At 36.4% G+C, this 21,031-nt stretch overlaps 1 protein-coding gene across 10 annotated transcripts in view; it reads right to left on the bottom strand.

Annotated features, from left to right (window-relative positions):
• DLG2 (discs large MAGUK scaffold protein 2) overlaps positions 1-21,031 on the bottom strand; it is a 1,224,822-nt gene that overhangs the window by 501,948 nt on the left and 701,843 nt on the right. The window lies entirely within an intron of this gene.

Here is a 21,031-nt window from a genome sequence, read left to right as displayed (position 1 = left end):
ATACAATTAGCCATATTAAAACAGTCTAAAAAAATTAATCCTCAGTTTACTACAACAGTAATAAATGGCAGTAAGGATTCTACTTCAATTGATTTTGTTCTTTAAATATTTGAAAGTTTATTGATTAATGCTAAGGAGGCAAAGCTTTTTTAGTCAAGCCCACGTGGTCATTAGTTTTGTTCTATTCCAAGACTGTACACCTAACTGCTGTTGCCTAGATAATTAGGTCATAATGGGTGACTGGCCAGAATAGGGATCAGGCAAAAGGATGTGGAAGAATCCTGGGTGAGCTGGGCAAAGCCCAAGTACAGTCCTGTACTGTTGAGTTTATGAGCTCTTCATTGTTGTTGTTACTCTAGCACAGAGAACAGAAGTATTGCCAATCATCTGGGTAGAGACCTAGATACTCTTGATATTTCAAGATTAAAAGCACAGCTATTAGAAAATTCCACAAATTCTGAGACAAGAGCCACAAGGAAGATACATTAGATATTTATGTAATAATTTCAGAGAGAAGGTAAGGCAAAAAGAAATGAGATGCTTGTCTTTTGTATTTTCTTCTGCGTCCACCCTGTCATACTTTCATACTTCCTGGCACTTATTAACTGATAGTAAGACTTGTAACACACAAGAAATTAATCATTCCTGTACAAAGTCTAAAGAAGCAAAAATAGATCATATAGTGTGACTCTATTATTTTTATAACAAATTACAGAATATCAGATCATTTTAAACATGGCTGTTTCCAATTTTGAGAGATAAATGTATACTGTAATATAGCTGACAAAACTTTTATTTATATTAAACTATGGAATGATAAAAATAGAGTTATTTTAAAAATCTTTATGGAGCCATTTTCAAAGAATGATAGACTTTTTAAAGTGTAAAAATAAAAAAAATCCTTTTCAGAATATGATTGACTACAATTCAGTGCAATACTCGTAGCATATTTATTCATTACATTTCAAATTATAATAATTACCACGCAAATTACTCATAAAGATATAAATCAAAGGATTTGTTACTAAAGGCATAGGAAATTTCTATAACTTACTTGGTTTAAGAATTTTTTTTTTTTAACAAACCATCCACCTAGCTATCTTGTTTAAAAAAGAAACATACCCATTTTACAATAAAACAATCATAAAATTTTTTGGCACTTTATATGACAACAAAGAAACTACTTAAATAAACTCCATTTCCACTACACTTTTATTGAATAAATGTTGAATAGGGTTCTTAATGGCATAAATGATTAGATAATGGAGAAATAATGGCATAGTAAATTATAAAGTAACACCTCTGAAATTACATTTGAAATGAAATAATTTTTTGTTAAATTAACTATAATAGTTGTTGAAATAAATGGAAAATGGATTTAAATTGATAGGGCAATTAAAATAACTATTACCTAATTTCCTACTTAAAGAGGGTAATTATTCTTTATTGATGCTTTGACATCTCATAGATCTATACATATATTTACCTCAGATTTAAAGAATTTGTTTTTGAGCAAAAGATGACCAAGAGCAAGTAAAATGCTCCCAATTAGCTTTTCCTATGAAATTTAAAATACATTTCACCTCATATTTTCAAAACGGTTATTTTGCATTTCTATATTATTATACATTAATTAAAAAATAAATTTATAAAAGTTTTATACCTGCATGCTAGGATCAATCTACTGCATTTGTAATTGTACAGAAGTCATTTCAAACTGTCAAGAAAAGGTTGAGATATATTTGGGGACTCTGATTTACATCCACTATAATAATAGTAAATGCCACAGGCTGACTGAGTTACAGAAAAGCTAAGGAAACAAATTACCACCATAAATAAGGTTAAGTCCAACAAAGGGAGTAACTATGCAGTTGACATGTGAAGCTGAAGATTGTACCAAGGCAATAAAATCACTATACTGTAGACATAAACATATCAGCTAAAAAAGGAAATATTTTTTCCCTTGAAATTAGGTTTAAATACTTCTTTTTAACTGGTGACTCTGCTCAAGGTGAAACAAGCTATTTTTATTAAGAACAAGAAAATGTTTCTGAGGGTACAGAATTGGAAATTTTCCTTGATTTCTCTGACTTTGATGGAACATGGATACATTGAAAAGTAATCAGCATTTAATCAACACTCAGGCATATACTTGATATTTAATTCAACATAAGTAAATATGTAGCTTATATCTACAACCAGAACACAAATTTATTTACTGGTGGGGGTATCCATCTGTGTTATAAGATTGAACCTGTCCCCATTCATTCAACAAACATCTCCTGAGTACCTGCTATGAGTTGTATAAGCAGTTTCTATCAAGTGTGGTCAATATAATGTAAAGGAAGGAATTGACCAAAACACTATAGAGACAGACATCCATATGAATGAGTGTGGTTGAACCTGGCTGAAGCAATATTCTAAGCCTAGATGGTACAATGATTTTTGGAGGAATACTTGATGAAGACAAATATGGGCTAAAACCACTGAGCAATCCAAACTTATCAGTTCGGAGGCACTGGGTGTTTCTTGCATATACAGTGTTAGAGCAGGGTCAGATGCCTATGTTATAGGACCATTCTATTCCCTCATTAGGTAATATACTCTTCCTTTATTCCAGTCTAGACACACTTGTAGCCTTGATACTTCTCCAACACAGTGGACATACTCCTACCTTACAGCATTTGCTCTAGCTGTTTCCTCTGCCTGGAATATACTTCCTTCAGGGTTTTGTTCAAATCTTGATTTCTCTAGAATCTTGAACCTCACTTCCTATTTAATACTGTCTTCTAACCATATACCCCACTTTTTTATACTGATCTACTTTTCATTTTTCCTTAGCACTTATCACCTTGTAACATATGTCACCCATGTAGTTTATTTTTTTATTGTCAGTTTCCTTGATGAAAATATAAAATCCATTAAAACAGGGATTTTTGTCATTTTATTTTATGCAATAGAACAAGGCCAGTTATATAGTGACCTAATAATTATGTATTAAAGGAATGAATGAGGGGCGCTTGGATGGCTCAGTCGGTTAAGCGTCCTTCTTCAGCTCTGGTCATGTTCTCATGGTTTGTGAGTTTGAGCCTCATGTAGGGCTCAGTGCTGACAGCTCAGAGCCTGGAGCCTGCTTCGGATTCTATGTCTCTCTCTTTCTCTGTGCCTCCCCTGCTTGTGCTCTGTCTCTCTCAAAAATAAATAAACATTAGAAAAAATTTAAAAAAATAAAAAAGGAATGAATAATGAACAATGAATAAACATATTGATATAAGACAAGGAAGAAAGCCTCCCCTAAGAGATGAAGCTTGTGGCCTTAATGAACAAGGAACAGCTAAAAAAGTGGACACTGTTGGTTGGAGTGGATAATTGTATGAGGCACTACATGCCTCAGGTGAACTCTGATCTCTGTCCCGAGTCTGCACAGAGTTTATGCCAACCACTGAGCAGGCAATGGGGCAACAGCAGACCCAGCTTCACATCCTGATTCCTTCATCAAGTGACTATATAAATTGGAGCCACAATGGTCTCGTCTGTGATAAAGGAGTAAGTATATCCATGTTCCATAGTAGTTAGCACATAAAAGATGCTTGATTAATAAAAATTCTCTGCTCTCAATAAGCTCTCAGGTTGTCTTGAGAAAAAGATATTTAAACACCTTGACATGATTTAACTGGCTAGAACAAGTTCTATAATGTCACTAGTGTTATGTGAGCCCAGAGGAGAACATGACTTACTTAGAGGAAGAGAAGAATCAACAAGAGGTTTAGGAATTGGGCTGAGCTTTGAAGGTTAATTTAAAATCAATAACAGAGAACACACCTTTCAAACCAACACATCCTCTGGATTCCCGGCTGACAAAAGGACTAACAAGTCAGCTGCCCTAACTTACATTACACAATGCTCATAAAATCCTGGCATTTGGGGCTGGAAATTGAGACAGAAATGCCTGGCAAACACTCAACATATGTACTTAAAATAAGCCAGAAAGGTTTCTAACAAGATAAATACAGTGAGGATTATGAAGATGTAAGTAAAGAGCATTACAAATAGCAAAAACATTGATTTTACAGAGGTGACCAATTTATAGAATTGATCATCATTTTGAAAATTAGCATCCATGATGAAGAAATGGCCCTGGACCATCAGGTAATGACAAACTAATCATTTATAAAACAGTGAAAACAGTTGGTAGGTCTCACCAAAAACACTGACCTTAACATAATCTACTATGGAATGTTTGGCTATTAAGAATAGTACTAAACATGCCTATGCATGTGCCAGTAATAAACAAAGCTGACACAGAAATATGTAAATATTAAAATCACAAAGGGAAGTAAAATTAGTGGATGTTTCTGAATGCGAGTAAAGAAAACAAACAGGTGAAACTTAAACACCTAATTCCCGAGGCAATTAAAAACCGATGTGTTTGACAAACCCGTGATGTGCAAACAGAAATCCGGGATTACACCTATCTTCTACAGCTGGGTTCCTCTTTCCATATTTCTTGCATATCCCCACCAAAGTGAAACTCCTCAGGTTAAGAAAGCATGAAAAGACCTCTCTGACCTCAGCCGTAGCAATTTCTTACTTGACATATCCCCAAAGGCAAGGGAATTAAAAGCAAAAATGAACTACTGGGACCTTATGAAGATAAAAAGTTTCTGCACAGCAAAGGAAACAACCAACAAAACTAAAAGGCAACCAACGGAATGGGAAAAGATATTTTCAAATGACATATCAGACAAAGGGCCAGTATCCAAAATCTATAAAGAGCTCATCAAACTCCACACCCAAAAAACAAATAACCCAGCGAAGAAATGGGCAGAAAACATGAATAGACACTTCTCTAAAGAAGACATCCGGATGGCCAACAGGCACATGAAAAGATGCTCAACGTCACTCCTCATTAGGGAAATACAAATCAAAGCCACACCCAGATATCACCTCACGCCAGTCAGAGTGGCCAAAATGAACAAATCAGGAGACTATAGATGCTGGAGAGGATGTGGAGAAACGGGAACCCTCTTGCACTGTTGGTGGGAATGCAAATTGGTGCAGCCGCTCTGGAAAACAGTGTGGAGGTTCCTCAAAAAATTAAAAATAGACCTACCCTATGACCCAGCAATAGCACTGCTAGGAATTTCCCCAAGGGATACAGGAGTACTGATGCATAGGGGCACTTGTACCCCAATGTTTACAGCAGCACTCTCAACAATAGCCAAATTATGGAAAGAGCCTAAATGTCCATCAACTGATGAATGGATAAAGAAACTGTGGTTTATATACACAATGGAGTACTACGTGGCAATGAGAAAGAATGAAATATGGCCCTTTGTAGCAACGTGGATGGAACTGGAGAGTGTGATGCTAAGTGAAATAAGCCATACAGAGAAAGACAGATAGCATATGTTTTCACTCTTAGGTGGATCCTGAGAAACTTAACAGAAACTCATGGGAGAGGGAAAGGAAAAAAAAAAAAAGAGGTTAGAGTGGAAGAGAGCCAAAGCATAAGGGACTCTTAAAAACTGAGGACAAACTGAGGGTTGATGGGGGGGTGGGAGGGAGAGGGTGGTGGGTGATGGGTATTGAGGAGGGCACCTTTTGGGATGAGCACTGGGTGTTGTATGGAAACCAATTTGACAACAAACTTCATATATCGAGAAAAAAAAAAAAAGAAACTCCTCAGGTTAGCATAGGACATTCAGGCATAGGAAAAGGAATGTCTGAATCTTGTTAAAACCTTTAATTTAACCTTGTTCCACACAAAACCTTTTCTTCATGCTATAAAGTAGAGCAAGAGGAGGAACAGATCATGGTTCACCCTTTTCCGTTGTTGCCTGCCTACACTGGAGAGCAGGTGTTAACGAGGGGTGGGGAACTGAAAGCAAAATTCTTGGCAGCAGAGACCGATGCATTGTGCTTGAGAAGCTCAGAATAAAAACTCAAATGTTTCAAAGAGTTGTACCATTACAGTGTTCCCAGATATTCGTTGTGGGCGTAAAGAATTAATCCCCATGATATCTTATAACCATTCGATAACTTGGTTCAACTTCATTTTATGTGACTTTACCAGAAGAACACTCTTGGGGCTTCTCCAAACAACTAAATATTATTAAGCAGTCTGTTTCTTCAGAGTTTATCTAGGACCTGCTAGGTAAGGTGTTTACTGCTTTACAGAAAACATTCTGTACATTCTGACTACATGTTTTTATTAAAGGAAACAGAATCCATCCTGAACCCTGGCTTAGAAAAGACCTGTTTTAGAAAACACCCACCCATGAAGTCATTTTAGCTTCGAAATGTGCAAGCATTTCAGTTAAAAAACAACACACAAAACTTTACCTGTGAATCTGGTCCACACAGATAACCGACTGTTTGACATCTCTTCCCCTCCAGAAAGATAACTTTGCTTAGATAAATACCAAAAATGCACATTTCATTTTAATTTGAAAGGCTAATTAATCTCACTGGGCACTGTTGGCATGGTTAATTAAAAGCCAAAGCTTTATTTACTCACTTTCTGGATTCTCCCTGTGTCCAAAAGACAAAATTTAGGGTTGAATGAAGTGGTTCTGTTTAAAATTCCACGACACTGACTAAGCATGCTCAATTCTGCTTAAAGAATCTCTCACAGATCACCCAAGTAACTTAATAGAGTCAATTTTCCAAACTTCTTCTCTATGTACCTCAAAATTCCCACTCATTCTTTTAGCACATCACTTTGACTATTTTATTGTGAAAAGTCCCGTGTTTTATTGTTTTTCTCATTCATTTTTTTCTAAACCTAAACCTTCCCTTCTACTCTGGAACTTTACTCATTATTTCTCCCCCCAGCACCCAATATTAAACTTTTTACCGTGATGTTTTTCTTCTTTGGCTTTGACCCTGCCTCTGTCCTAGCCTGAGAACATCTAACCTTGAACTTCCCCCAGCCTCCTCACTGTTAAGCACTGAAGCTTTTACACGGTTACCTACAGTTAATGTTAACCTTAAAAACAAATCTGCCAGTTATTTTACCAGCAAAAAATGAGTTTATGTGGCAATAGAAGAGAAATGCAATTCAGAACAAACAAGCTATAGCAAAACCATAGGCAAATCTGGGGAACAAAGGAGAGAAGCACTCTTTTGTAGAGGAAAGGAGAAATTTGGAAGGGCTGTTATAAACAAAAAGCTTATTGGAGTAAACTGGGAGTATAGTGACTTTTCATTGGCTGAGTTGAGAGTCTCTCAGCGATTGGGCTGTTGCCAGGGGAAAAGGAAAAGCTTTATTCCTTCTGCTGGGATACAAAAGTAGCAGCTAAAGTCCAAAGGCCTTGCAAGGCATATCTTTCCTTTTGGGTCTGCAATTGACCACAAGCGTTAGGCATGAGAGCTCCCCCTTCTGGCCTCTCGAGTCTATTTTAGTGGTTTTTCTTTTCTAATTTTCACCTTGCTGTTTTCTTCTTTTTTCTTAAATATTTATTTTTACTTTTGAGATAGAGATAGAGATAGAGATAGAGATAGAGATAGAGATAGAGAGAGAGAGAGAGAGAGAGAGAGAAACAGAGTGTGAGCAGGGGACGGGAAGAGAGAGGGGAGACACAGAATCCAAAGCAGGCTCCAGGTTCTTAGCTGTTAGCACAGAGCTGGGCTCAGGACTTGAACCCACAAACCTTGAGATCATGACCTGAGCTGAAGTCGGATGCTTAACTGACTAAGCCACCCAGACGTGCCAGCACCACATTACTGTTTTCTTATCAGAAACATTCTTCTCAATCTTTATCCATCTTGCTCAATACATCACAACTGACTCAAGTGGCATCTGCTGAGTTGAACTATGTCCCATCAAAAAATATGTTACAGTCCTAGGTAACTGGTGACTTTGAATGTGACTTTATTTGGAAACAGGGTCTTTGCAGATGTAATCAATTTACGATGAGTTTATGCTGACTATACTTTCTTAGTAAGAAGACGAAAATTTAGACACAGAAACAGACACACAGGAAACAGTGCAGGTGATGACAAAGGCAGAGGTTGTGGTGATGTATCTATAAACCTAAAAGTGCCAAGGACTGCAAGCAACCACTGAAAAAGAGACATGGAACAAACTCTCTCAGGGCTCCCCAGAGGAATAAATCTTGCTGATACCTTGATCTCAGATCTAGGCTCCAGAATGTTGAGAAGATAACTTTCTGTTGTTTGAAGTCACCCAGTTTGTGGTAATTTGTTACAGTAGTCCCAGTAAACTAAGACAGCATCTAATCTTTATGGTCTGAGTTGTTGTGCATATCTATCTCCTTTCTTTCCAATGGAAATCTTACTTATTATTTATTTATTTTTATTTTTTGTTTTAGTGTCATTCTCTCCTGTGATGAAGATGACTGAGGTAACTACGAACCAGTTCCAGCAGGCAAAGAGCCCAGCCAGTAATACAGAATTTTCTTCCAAAAGGCCAGAAAAATTTTGATGGGCCTTTGCTCTTTCTGCATTACATAAAACATTACCTATTGCTTTTTCATTCCTATACTTACAACATGAGACTGCCCTGTTTCTTCTCTATTTCTCTTACTACTTCTCTCCTCATTTTATTTATCTTCATTTTATTGCTATAAAACAGTGATTCTCAGAATGTGATCCTCATACCAGTGGCATTAGCATCATGTAGGAGCTTGTTGGATTTGCAAAATTGAGGGCCCATGCCAGATATCCTGAATCAGAAACCCCAGGGATGCATGCTAAATTTGATGACCATCACTCTAAAATAATATTCTCCAAAGTATATTCCACAAAATCTCATTCTCTCTATACTCTCTTTCTTGTCTCATTTACCATGGCTAGGTGTCCAAACTTCCTGTACCTCCATCACTCTTTCAGGCTTGATTTCTCGCCTTAAACTCCTAAGCTTGAAAGAATGCACTCATAACTTCCCTTCAAAACTGACCTCCTTTCCTGTCTTCTGTGTTTTCCAATTAAATTAATATTTCAGATTGAACTGGAAGCTGTTTAATGTTTGACATCACACTTATTCACCAGTAGATCCCAGAGACTATTATAAAATCTGGCAGACAGTTACTGGGCAATATTTATTGTAATAAAGTATAATACAGTAGTTATTATGTTTTGTCAGAAGCCTCAGTGAATATAAATATAAATGTGAATGTAAAACTCCTCTCTCTACGACTATTTCAATAAACCAAGTATTTATCCAATCATGCCTGTTTTCTTGTAAAAGCCTCATGACCACATTCCCTCATTCCATTCTTTCCCTGCCTGATTCTCTGATCTATTCTGCAAATATTTTCCAGGTTATTTTTTTTTCCAAATTCTTTTTTCGTCATGTTGCTCTATTACTTGAAATTGTCTATCACTGTTGACTTTCTGTAGGAACTCTGCATACCCTTTCTCACTATTCCTTATTTCCTGCTACTAAGCTTCCCCCAGGCAAGCTGACCTTGCTGTAGTGTTTTGATTTAGCTTGTGTTGTTACCCTTGTTCTCCGCATTTGAAATACCTTCACCAACTTAATTTACAAGAACACTCAGGTCTTTGCCAACTCAAACTCACAAGGGTACTTCATTTCTAAGTTGAACTCTAGTAGAACCAATGATATATATCAGCCTTTTCACTTCTATTTCAATAGAATGAGTTAACCAATTCAACAAATGTTTATTGATGACTAGCCTAAACAATGTGATTATATCAGTGAATCAGAGATCTATGGTTCTTTTCTAGTGGAGGGTAGGACAAGATATGAGAAAAACCAAACCACCTTAGTGTGGTAAGTGTTGGTAGGAGAGGAACAGGGGCTACGGGCACACAGAGGTGGGTTGCCTATCTTGAGTGTCAGAGAAGGCTGACTGGAGGTCCTAATATCCAATCTGAGACCTGGAAGATGAAAGTGACCCAGGATAAAAAGGAGGAATTGGGGAGAGAATATCCTGCAGAGGGAAAAATGCATTAAAAGACCCACAGTTTGACAAAATGAAAATAATTCAGGGGAAAGCAACAAATAGTCTTTAGCAAAATACTAGCTCCAAGAGAAGAAACTAAATTTTGTACTCACCAATGTACACTTAGTCCCTGGACTGAACCTAAGAAATAGTTTGGGATAAATGAATGACTGGGGACAGGAAGACACTTTCTTCACTGAATTAGAAGGGAAGACAAAAGGATGACACAGATAAAGGTTAGGATAATAGGTTTAATGTCAGGACACTAAAGGAGTTCTCATCTTCAATTTACTCTGATAACAAGAAATTATGCTTGTTTGAAATTAATCCAAGAATGAGGGAATTAGTGAGGTTAGAGATTTGAAGAAAGTGCGGAAGTTTGAAAGAGCTATTATAGAAAATAGAAGGGATAATTGATTACAGAAATTCAGAAAAATTGTAAGGAATTGTTGATTGTCTAATTAATGACTACGAATTAATGATTGCACTATTCTGATATGTATTTTTTTCCCTTTAGCAATTGTCTGGGTATAAGCATAGAAAGTGTAAGTAGTTAGATTAAGTAACTTTACAAAATAATCTTTTTTGTGCTTTGATTTTCTCCAACTAAACTATATGATCCTAGAAAGCAGGAGTTGCATAAAATAGACCATATTTAGCATGGCACTCGCATATAGTAATTTCTCAATAAATAGTTTAATGATTGAATTTTTAAAAGACCAAATGACCATATGGCATAGGTATTCTTTTAAATTTAAAGCATATCACATTAGCAGAGATGTGTACACTTCAGCTGAGTACTTTACTCAATAAAAAAAATGCACCAGAATAACTCATAATGAATATTTTTAATGTGCCAATAACTATGTTGAATGCCTAAGAATTAATGGAGAGTACATCAGTGTCTATCTTGTTTAAAGGAACAATAGAAAAATATAAAAATATTCACTCTGTTAACTCCAAGAATGATCAACATAACTTGCTTTCATCCTTACAAATGAAATACCGGTTCCAATCATAGTTGACTGCTCACGGGACCATATGACAGAATGTAATTAGATGCTTTCTTACTGTTTTACAGTCTGTTTTATTGTACTTGAAATGGAATATCCTCCATGCTTCCAGCATTGAAATATAACCTAAGTGATAGACACTGCCTCTACCTATCAACTGCATCTGTCTGTGTGGTTTTCCCAGGTCAATTCTAGCTGCCAGTGCAAACCAAGGTCATTAACGTTCACCTCTGAATAAAAGCCATCAAAGTAAACGATGATTTAAAAGATGTAAAAATTATCTCACATGTTGAAGATTGATGGGAATGTCCTAGCTGGCAGGGTTGTTGCTGGGGAAAGCAGACTGGAAAACGTGAAGGGTTAATTGAATAGGTCTCTGCAAAGTCTTTCCTAATCCCCACCCTTTTAAATTTAAAGTAATCTCTCTCCATGACCACATAGAATGCTATCTTCTAATGACACATCATTTTCTACATTTAATTATAGTTATTTAAAGGAAGTTTTGATATTTAGAACAGGTAATAGCTGGTGTAGTATGGACACCAACTAACCAGAAAAGGTACCTGCCATAAACAATTGCTATGGTATGTACCATCTAACTGCCAGCTGTGCCATAAAAAAATTTCATCCCCCCTCTATGCTGACAGTTATCATTCTGAAGGTAGAGGGAATAATAATGCTTTTATTTATGTTCCCCAGGCATGTTATAAATGAAGTAGATATTTCAAAATTAATTTTTAAAATCAATTAATGAATTAAATAAAGATCACTGAATACTTTTTTCATGAGCAGGCCTTAATTGTGCAGGGAAAGGGTTCAGGTTAGTAAAATAAAGTGGTAGGTTATTTCATTCATTCACTAAAAACACTCAGTTCTACTCGCTATTAGTTTTCTAGGGCTGCCAGAACAAAGTGCCACAAACTGGAATCCTTAACAGAAATTTTTCGTCTGAGAATTCTGAAGATCAGAAGTGCAGATCAAGGCATCAGCAGGGGCAATTCCTTCTGAGGACTGTGGAGGAAAATCTGCTTCCTGTCTCTCTCCTAGTTTATGGTGGATTGCTGGACATCTTTGGAATTCCTTGGGTTATAGGAATATGCCCCCCCAAATTCTGCCTTCATCTTCACATGATGTCCCCTGTGTGTGTGTGACCCTGTGTCCAACTTTCCTCTTTTTATAAGGATACCAGTCGTATCAGATTAGGGCCCGCCATAATGACCTCATTCTAACTTGATCATCAGCAAAAACGCTATTTTCAGTTAAGAATATATATACACAGGTACTATGATTTAAGAATTCAAAATATTTTGGGAGGACTCAATTCAATACATGACATCAGCACTGGGAAAGATAAACATGAAGAGGACACAGTTCCTGTCCTCAAGGAGCTCATAAACCAGTGCTTTAGAGGAATGGCAGACAGTAAGGTCAGGGAAAAGTTTTTGGAGACAGTGATAGTGGAGCTGAGTCCTGTTAAATGGCTAGAAGAAGAGAGACAGGGAGAGCAATTCCAAGCAGTAAGAGGAATTCTAGGCATTGAGAGGAATTCTAAGCAGAACTTCTAGAAAAGTATACACAGCCTTGATCATTACAGTGAAAGGAGCCAAGCCAATGGGTTAGGAGGAGATAATAAGAAGAGAAGCTAAGTGAAATAGAGGCTCATAAGGTTCCAGAGGTGCTGTGTTAAGAAGTCTGGACACTGTGTTAGAGGCAATGGCAAGCCTTTGAAGAGTTTTAAGGAGGGGAATGACATGACCAGGTTTGATCTCTTAATTCTCCTCATTAGTGGTGGCTGTTGTTTGAAAATACATTAAACTGTAATCTGTGTGGTCAAGACGATGTTCTATTTTTTATAATAAAGCATAATTTACTTCTTTCTCACATTTTGGTGTTTTGTTCTTCACTATATTCAGTTATCACTCATTAAAACACATTTTGGAGAAACTTTTTTTTCTCAATCCTATGTTCATGATCTAGTTTGAAACATATTAGCTTTTTCTGGTCCCCCCTCCCCATTCCTTCTTTGTCACAGCCTATTCATAAAACTAAACTTTGAAATTTAAAAATATAACATCCACAGGCAGTTGTAATCTGCTAAGAATCTAAACAGTTAACCCTAAATTCATAAATTCATTTATCAGCATATTGTAATTCATCAGTTTCAAATGGGCATTTTCAGCAGATATCTGGTCTCAGTGTTTCATTTGATTATCCTTATGGGTCTCTTTGCAAAGGAGATAATTGGAAAATCTAGATTCAGCTTGGGTCCTATGAAAGAGTGAGAATTACGTAATTGAAATAATTACACAAGTACCTCTTTTTGCAAGGACATTTTACTCACCATCAAACAATGACGAACTTACTATCGGACAGATTTATAAAGTGGTTCACCAATATTTCCAGAATTTATTGTATGATTTCAGACATGCCAAAGAAAATGTTTGGAACCACTGAGTAACAGAGATTCCCTTATTACATTACCTATGACAAGTGCTAATGTCTTCAATTGTACAACAACTGAAGTAACATAACTTTGCTTTGCCATAAAATCTGTTTAATTAAAGACGAAATATATTTATATCAAGTCCTCTGATCTTTATAAAAATCTATTCTATGTTACATAACTAGTTGCACAAAACATGCAGCATGTGCCTTTGGCTTTAATCTTATACTTTCATTCAAGTAGGTTTAATTTTCACAAAGATATACTGTTATATATTTGCATCTTTTTTTTTTATATGAAGTTTATTGACAAATTGGTTTCCATACAACACCCAGTGCTCATCCCAAAAGGTGCCCTCCTCAATACCCATCACCCACCCGCCCCTCCCTCCCACCCCCCATCAAACCTCAGTTTGTTCTCAGTTTTTAACAGTCTCTTATGCTTTGGCTCTCTCCCACTCTAACGTCCTTTTTTTTTTTTTTCTTCCCCTCCCCCATGGGTTCCTGTTAAGTTTCTCAGGATCCACATAAGAGTGAAACCATATGGTATCTGTCTTTCTCTGTATGGCTTATTTCACTTAGCATCACACTCTCCAGTTCCATCCACGTTGCTACAAAAGGCCATATTTCATTTTTTCTCATTGCCACGTAGTATTCCATTGTGTATATAAACCACAGTTTCTTTATCCATTCATCAGTTGATGGACATTTAGGCTCTTTCCATAATTTGGCTATTGTTGAGAGTGCTGCTATGAACATTGGGGTACAAGTGCCCCTATGCATCAGTACTCCTGTATCCCTTGGGTAGATTCCTAGCAGTGCTATTGCTGGGTCATAGGGTAGGTCTATTTTTAATTTTCTGAGGAACCTCCACACTGCTTTCCAGAGAGGCTGCACATTTGCATCTTTTTAAGGATTGAGTAACAATGCTGAGAGAGAAGAACAAAGCAGGAGCCATCACACTTCCTGATTTCAAGCTATACTATATAGCTGTAGTAACCAAAACAGTATGGTATTGGCATTAAAACAGACAAATAGGTTAGTGGATCAGAATCGAAATACTAGAGGTAAATCCAAGCATTGTCACCTAATGCTTGACAATGAGTCAAGAATACTTAATGGAGAAAAGACAGTGTAATAAATGGTGCTGGAAAAAATATGGATATTCACATTAAAAAGAATGAAACTTTGACCATTATCTTATACCACTCACAAAATTTATTTTGAAATTGACTAAAGGCTTAAAAGTAAGACTTGAAACCATTAACTCCTAGAAGAAAGCATAGGGAAAAAAGTTTCTTGACTTGTGTCTTGACAATAATTTTTTGGAGATGACACTTAAAGCACAAGCAACAAATTAAAAAATAAAAAGGTGAGACTATATCAAACTAAAAAGTTTTTTTCACAAAAAGAAACAATCAAGAAAGTGAAAAGACAATGTATAGAATGGGAAAAAAATATTTGCGAACTATATATCTGATAAGGGGTTGATACCCAAAATATACAAAAATCTCAGAAAACTCAATAGAGAAAAAAAACCACACAAACAAATGGGTAAAAGACTTGAATAGATATTTTTCCAAAGAAGATATACAAATGACCAAAAGATACATGTAAAGATGCTCAACATCACTGTTCATTAGGGAAATGCAAACCAAAACCACAATGAGATATCATCTCTCACCTTTTAGAATGGCCATCACCAAAAGATAAGAGATAACAAATGCTGGCAAGGATGTGCACTCTTGGTGGAATTGTATATCAGTATAGCCACTATGAAAAATAGTATGGAGAATCCTCAAAAAAAAAAATAAATACTGTATGGTCCAGTAATTCCACTTCTGGGAATATATCATAAAAACAACACTAACTCAGGGTGTTTGGGTGGCTCAGTCAGTTCAGCATCTGACTCGTGATTTCAGCTCAGGTCATGACTCATGGTTTGTGGATTCAAGCCCTGCATCGAGCTCTGCACTGGCAGAGTGAATTGCAATTCTCTCACTCCCTCTCTCTCTGCCCCTTCCCTGCTCTCTCTCTCTCAAAATAAATAAACTTTAAAAAGAAGACAAAACTAACTCAAAATGTAGTTGCCACCCCCATGTTCATAGCATCATTATTTACAATAGCTAAGACATGGAAATAATCTAAATGTCTATTGATGATGAATGGATAAAGAAGTTGCTTTATACACACACACACACACACACACACACACACACACACACACACTGGAATATTATCACAGCCATGAAATATCATTCATCCATGAAAAATAATGAAATCCTGTTATTTGCAACAACATGGATGAATCTTAGGAATATTATGCTAAGTGAAATAAGTTAAAGAAAAATATTATCTCACTTTTATGTGAAATCTAAAAAAAAATTAAAAAAAACACATAGAGAAAGAGATCAGATTTATGGTTACTAGAGGGAGGGGAGTTTCTGGAGGTGGGCTTGGAGGAAGGTAGTCAAAAGATACAAACTTCCAATTATAAGGTAAATAAGTACTAGGGATGAAATTTACATCACAATGATTATAGTTAACACTGCAGTATCATATATAGGAAAACTCATAAGACAGTAAATCCTGGGGCACCTGGGTGGCTCAGTTGGTTAAGCATTTGACTCTTGGTTTAGGCTAAGGTCATGATCTCATGGTTCATGGGTTCAAGTCCCACATTGAGCTCTGGGCTGGCAGTGTGCAGTCTGCTTGGGATTCTCTTTATCTACCTCTCTCTGCCCCTCCTCCCTTGCTCATGTACATGTACATGCATGCACTCTCAAAATAAATAAATAAACTTAAAAAAGAGAGTTTTCACTACAAGGGAAAATAAGTTTTGCTTTGTTTTTGTTTTTATTGTATCTAAATACGATGATAAGTGTTAACTAAACATATTCCAGTAATCACTTCACAATATGTGTAGGTCAAACCACTATGCTGCAAACCTTAAATTTTTACAGTGATGTATGCCAACACCATCCCAATAAAACTGGAAAAAAAGACATGCCATGATAAAACAGCAAATGGATTTTTGGGAAGAATTCACTTACTTTCATCAGGTCTGTTTCCTAATATGTAAGATTGATATAATAATATATGCCATGGATAGTGTGTGGTATAGTAGAAAGATTACTGGCACAAACTTTGGTTCTACCATTTAAAAGCTGTATGACTTTGTAACAAGTTGTTAAGCTACTCTCAGCATCAGTTTTATCAGGGGGATAATAGTTATCTCATAGTATTATAATGAAAATTAATTATAATGTACAAGAAGAAACCACACAGTGTAAGTATTAGTATTCAAAGAATATCCATTCCCTTTCCCTCTCAAAATTGTAATGAGAGTCAAATGTGATGATATTTTTTTAAAAAATGTAAATCACATATGCTTATAGAGACTTTATGTATTATTAATGTATAAAGAATAAAAAACTAAAATATAAAATTAGCTATCAGACACAAAGCTATGAGATCATCTGTCACATCAATGTGTATTTTATTTTAAAAACTCTCTTAAAATACTGTCATTCACCATGAGAATTGGGTTTACCCACGGAAGAAAATGAAGTTACAGATCTGGGTTCTAATACTTTGCTCTTACATTATATTCTTAGTGAATCCTCTCCAGTTACTCTACACCTGGGTAAGTTGGAGTTCTTTAACTTTATCAGGATTCCACAAATACATAATGTGAAATTTAATTAATAATGTCTGTACGTTTGGAACTGTGCTGGAATTGGCAGAAAAATTCCAAAGGTACAGAAACTATAAATATATCTCAATGACTGACACAACTAACTCATAACTTTTAAAGTTATAGGTTCATGCTATCTGAGGCAGCGTGGGCAGATGGAGATTTAATAAGGGTTTGGCTTAATCACTGCTCTAGAACAGCCTTCACTCTCAAAAGGATCATCAAATACTTTTTATAAGTGTATTGGAGAAAATTAGAGAAATAGCAACTTAATAATAAGTATGGTACAATCAATAATGTGATCAGAGCTTTCTGTGTGTGTGTGTGTGTGTGTGTGTGTGTGTGTGTGTGTGTGTGTATATAAGAGCTTTAACTTTTTCAAGACAAATGGAAGAGAAAAAAAAAGTTGACAAATCAAATCAGGTGAAATCAGACCATACTATAAAAAATAAATTTGTATGCTGGTTCTTTCTTCCAGCATTAAGTTTAAACTCTGTGTCGGGGCACACTAATACAGATCTAAGAGGGATGGGGATCATTTAAAATCCTAGGATGAAAAGGGTGCTGCTGAGGTGGATCACTGTTTTTGTATTGAGCCTCATCTATTGGTCCTGTCTCCATTCAGAGTTCTGCCCACAGAGGGAATCAAATAGACATTACCCAAATTACCTCTCTTCATAATGCTTTTTCACTAGAAAATATTAGGGACTCAATAAATATTTGTTGACTGAATAAACAAACAGAACAGGTTTGTTAATTTCTTATTGAACAAATTGTCTTAAAAGATTTCAGATTCTTTTTTTTTTTTTTAATTTTTTTTTTTCAACGTTTATTTATTTTTGGGACAGAGAGAGACAGAGCATGAACGGGGGAGGGGCAGAGAGAGAGGGAGACACAGAATCGGAAACAGGGCATGAACGGGGGAGGGGCAGAGAGAGAGGGAGACACAGAATCGGAAACAGGCTCCAGGCTCTGAGCCATCAGCCCAGAGCCCGACGCGGGGCTCGAACTCACGGACCGCGAGATCGTGACCTGGCTGAAGTCGGACGCTTAACCGACTGCGCCACCCAGGCGCCCCAAAAGATTTCAGATTCTTATACTCCTTAACTATAGTTTCTTATAACCTACTCCACGTTAATGGGAAATGTACTACATCCTATTGGCTCTGACTTGGGGATTTTGAAGTAAACTATGCATAGAAAATCAGAAATGTTAAGATGCAAGCATTTGTTAAGATTTTGGAAAGTATGCCCATTTGCATCATGGTGATTCTTCATTTTATTTCAACCTCTCCTTCTACCTTTGCCATGATACTTTGGCATTAAAGATGCAAAACAAAAACCAAAAAAACATTATCTACAAGCAATGATTCTAGAGGTGAAAGTATATATGTATGTATATCCATAAAAATGCTAACTCAAGCTCCTAAATCTCCCATCCTAAAATGAGCACACTGGGGGCTTCCAATTCTATTATTTGTATAGTATATTTTTCTTTTTAATCTATTCTTCAATTTTTGGGCTGTATAACTTGAAGGACTGATTTAGCAAGGGAAAGCTAAGCTGCCTGTTAGTTTCATCAAGTGTGAGTTTCACTTGATTCCAAAGAGGTCAACAGAGAACAACTAAAGTGGATGATCTTTTAGTAGGAGAAAAGTTAGTGGTGCTATCCAGATGAACACCAAATAGTTCAGAGTTTCTGGGGGTTTTCCTTCAGCAAATGAATGTTAAATGACATAAATCTGTGAGGAACAATAATATTTCTATTTATTATTTACTATATGCCAGGCACTATGGTAAACATATTTTATATATTATGCCTCATTTCATTTAACCTCATTATTTTTAAAAAAAGAATGAAGCAGGTATATCACTGTGCAAGCAAGAAAATAAAGATTAAAGAGGTTATATAATTTTCTCAATTTCAGCAATTTAAAAACCAATGGGCCAGGACATGAACTCAAGATTGTCTGGCAGCAAAGACTTTGCTTTTTTTTTTTTTTTTTGAACTTTTTTTTAAAACATAATTTATTGTCAAATTGGCTTACATACAGCACCCAGTGCTCATCCCAACAAGTGCCCTCCTCCATGCTCATCACCCACTTTCCCCTCTCCCCCAACCCCATCAACCCTCAGTTTGTTCTCTGTTTTTAAGAATCTCTTAGGGTTTGCCTCACCACCCCCACCCCCCGTTTGTAACTATTTTTTCCCTCTTCCCTTCCCCCATGGTATTCTGTTAAGTTTCTCAAGAGCCACATATGAGTGAAAACATGATATCTGTCTTTCTCTGACTGATTTATTTCACTTAGCATAATACCCTCCATTTCCTCCTCCAGTTCCATCCATGTTGCTGCAAATGGCATGATTTTACTCTTTCTTATTGCCAAGTAGTATTCCATTGTGTATATAAACCACAATTTCTTTATCCATTCATCAGTTGATGGACATTTAGGCTCTTTCCAAAATTTGGCTATTGTTGAGAGTGCTGCTATAAACATTGGGGCACATGTAACCCCTATGAATCAGCACTCCTGTATCCTGTGGGTTAATTCCTAGCAGGGCTATTGCTGGATCATAGGGAGTTCTATTTTTAATTTTTTAAGGAACCTCCACATTGTTTTCCAGAGCAGATGTACCAGTTTGTATTCCCACCAACAGTGCAAGAAGGTTCCCATTTCTCCACATCCTCGCCAGCATCTATAGTTTCCTATTTGTTCATTTTAGACACTCTGACAGGCGTGAGGTGGTATCTCAGTGTGGCTATGATTTGTATTTCCCTGACGAGGAGAGATGTTGAGCATCATTTTATGTGTCTGTTAGCCATCTGGATATCTTCTTTGGAAAAGTGTCTTTTCATGTCTTCTGCCCATTTCTTCAATGGTTTATTTGTTTTTTGGGTGTGGGGTTTGGTGAGTTCTTTATAGATTTTGGATACTAGCCCTTTGTCTGATATGTCATTTACAAATATCTTTTCCCATTCCATTGGTTGCCTTTTAGTTTTGTTGATTATTTCCTTTGCAGTGCAGAAGCTGTTTAGCTTGATGAGGTCCCAATAGTTCATTTTTGGTTTTAATTCCCTTGCCATTGGAGATGTGTTGAGTAAGAAATTGCTGTGGCTAAAGTCAAAGAAATTAGCACCTTCTTTCCTCTCTAGGGTTTTGATGGCTTCCTATCTCATATTTAGGTCTTTGTCCATTTTGAGATTATTTTTGTGTACGGTGTAAGAAGGTGGTCTAATTTCATTCTTCTACATGTTTCTGTCCAGTTCTCCCAGCACCATTTCCTGAAGAGACTGCCTTTTTTCCACTGGATACTCTTTCCTGCTTTGTCAAAGATTAGTTGGCCATACATTTGTGGGTCCAATTCTAGGTTCTCTAGTCTATTCCATTGGTCCATGTGTCGATTTTTGTGCCAATATCATACTGTCTTGATGGCCAAATTCCTAAACCCACACACTACCAAAAGTCAAACTGGAAGAAAGAGAAAATTTGAGCAGACACATAACTAGTAAAGAAATTGCATCAGTTATCAAAAATCTCCCAACAAATAAAAGTCCTGGACCAGATGGTTTCTCTGGAGAATTCTAGCAGACATTTAAAGCAGAGTTAATACCTATCCTTCTCAAGCTATTCCAAGAAATAGAAAGGGAAGGAAAACTTCCAGACTCATTCTATGAAGCCAGTATTACTTTGATTCCCAAACCAGACAGAGACCCAGTAAAAAAAGAGAACTACAGGCCAATATTCCTGAGGAATATGGATGTAAAAATTCTCAACAAGATACTAGAAAATTGAATTCAACAACATATGAAAAGATTTATTCACTATGATCAAGTGGGATTCATTCCTGGGCTGCAGGGCTGGTTCAATACTTGCAAATCAATCAATATGATACATCACATTAACAAAAGAAAGGATAAGAACTATATGATCCTGTCAATCGATGCAG

The sequence above is a fragment of the Lynx rufus genome, unplaced genomic scaffold, assembly GCF_022079265.1.
Source record: "Lynx rufus isolate CCGP_SWC_20201006 ecotype Redwood Valley unplaced genomic scaffold, mLynRuf1.p SCAF_9, whole genome shotgun sequence".
Lineage (NCBI taxonomy): Eukaryota > Metazoa > Chordata > Mammalia > Carnivora > Felidae > Lynx > Lynx rufus.
Note: the sequence above shows the minus strand (reverse complement) of the source record. Positions and strands in the feature narration are given on the sequence as shown.